Here is a 2,512-nt window from a genome sequence, read left to right as displayed (position 1 = left end):
TTGGAGCTCACAATGCGAACACGTGACTTGCGATCACGTGACCACATGGCAGCTTTAGACAGCTTCTTATTGACAAATCAACATGCAGTTAATTACATATGATTTTACGTTTGGTATGTTTCAATCAAACTTTTTACCACAAACAGATAATATTACAGATTATGCGGTTAAACTTGCGTCATTATAGCAAACTCGACTCAACTCGTATTAGAATAACTGGACAAGGTTGCCTACTCAACGAGACCCTCAATGTAAAGATTATCACATGGAGACCAATATTTACTTCCCCTGCCACGCATAGGGCCTACTGTTTGACATTGCTGCAGAAATGTCTAAATGCCATTCCAAAATACGTTTTTTTTTATTCTATTGTGAGAGTAAAACTATAGTGTCTTTTGTCAACATGACATAGCTTGCGTTCTCCTCTTCATTGTAGGGTTCCACAAGCGTGACAGACAGCGTCATTCTATTCCGACACAACAGCTCTTATTAGTCATCTTTTTAGGATATGCTTTGAGTCTGCATGTTATTTAACACAGGTACCGTTGGTTTGCCTTAGGCTATATTACACCGTTGATCTTGTATAAATACACGATACTGAACGATTGGTTGTGAGAAGAATAAGTAGGCCTACACATGGGACAAATTAAATAATGCTGAATCTGCATCACCTATACACATCAATTACCGGTTAGAAACATGTTTTGCACCTTGGCATTCCTTTTAAAGTAGAAGTTTTGAACACAATGCTGCAATTACTGTCTAATGACCACCTACCTGGCCATGATGTTGGTGTCTCTCTGTTGGTGTCTCTTGTTGGTTGTTGGGGAGTCAGGTGGCTGAGCGGTTAAGGAATCAGGCTAGTAATCAGAAGGTTACTGGTTTGATCCCCGGCTCTGCCAATGACGTTGTGTCCTTGGGCAAGGCACTTCACCCTACTTGCCTCTGGGAGAATGTCCCTGTACTTACTGTAAGTCGCTCTGGAATATAAGATAAGAGCGTCTGCTAAATGACTAAATGTAAATGTAATGTAATGTCTCTGGTCAAGTCTGAAGCGGGCCTGTTTCACAATAATCAGTTAAGTTTGTTGATGCTCTCTATGTACAGCACATCACTGTATGTTTGCTTGTACCTGAAATTGTTTGTGTTTTTTTGTTGTTTCCCTCTGCAACAGTGCACCTATAGTAATGGCCATTTGCCATGACCCCAATGACCAGGGAAGTCCAAAATGATGCAGGTGGAGCGACTGATTCAGGGGTCCTCATCTTGGATACAAACCAGAAAAGCTGGGTTATTAGCTTACATGGCCGTATCGACCAAAATATAGATAAAGGGGTGCGGATTAACGTTATTTCACGGGGCTCAATCACACAACTATGTAATCAAAATAATTGAGGAGATACCAAGATGAGTTGACTATCGAGCACCATAGCATGCAGGTCTATGTCAAATAAATGGAGCAATTGGGGCCTCTTGTGTTAGATAACGGTACTGCAGATTGTTTACCAGGCTTCAATACTATTGTCTCCCAGTGCCTCTGGTCAATGACATAGAGGTATATCCTGTACAAAGTTCTCCCTGTGTACTGTACACGTATTTAGAGGCAGCTGCTCATACTGGTACGACTCAGATGTAACTATGATCTTTTAAGAACATGTAAACACACAACAAAGCAGTCCATGAGAGTTGAATTATCGTGTCTTGTATGACTTTACCTTTATAAATTGGCTGTAACATATTCCAGGACAACTGCAAACATCTTCCAATGTGGATATCAAAGAGCATTTAGGCTACTATTAATCCTTTATATTGTATCACTAACTCATGAAAAAATCAATTTTGTATTCATCCAATGGCTCATGTCCTTGGAAATATAATTTATGGAACTCATAATTTACACCTGGCTGGGGTAGAGTGTGGGAATATGGTCAATCAAAATAATCTTATTGAAATAATGAAATTGCACAGATTCCTGAAAACTGTTTTGTCGTTTCAAAACCAGACGTTCAGACAGGCCGGGAGACAGACAAGGAATTGGAGTTACTGTATGTTGAAACAGCAGACCCAACGAAGAGGAAGAGTGATGGCCTGCAGCAAAACATGTTTTTCCTCCGAAAATGGGCCATGGCCAATGAGCCTCAGGTTGACTCATTCATTGTCTCTTTCAGTCGTTTACTTACAGTAAACAATGAAAATGGGTGCACAACACAAGTCATGAATTGGGCACTGTGCTTCTGAGTGCTTAATGGTCTCAAAACCACACGATGGCAGCAAGTCCAAGGTTATCCATGGCAGGCTGTCCAAGACCCGAGAGTACTTGGCCCTTACTACACTCCAACCTATCTATCCTCTATCTACGAATGAAGGGTAATTTTGAATACAGTTGCCCGCAATAGCTCTTAACTGCAGTATAAGGATACCTATATAATGTGAATGTATACAAAAACAAGTATATAAAGGAAAACAAAACCAAGACATTATGAATCTACTTCTCTTAATGTGATTCTAAAAA

The sequence above is a fragment of the Osmerus mordax genome, chromosome 27 (assembly GCF_038355195.1).
Source record: "Osmerus mordax isolate fOsmMor3 chromosome 27, fOsmMor3.pri, whole genome shotgun sequence".
Classification (NCBI taxonomy): domain Eukaryota; kingdom Metazoa; phylum Chordata; class Actinopteri; order Osmeriformes; family Osmeridae; genus Osmerus; species Osmerus mordax.
This window is presented reverse-complemented; position numbering follows the sequence as displayed.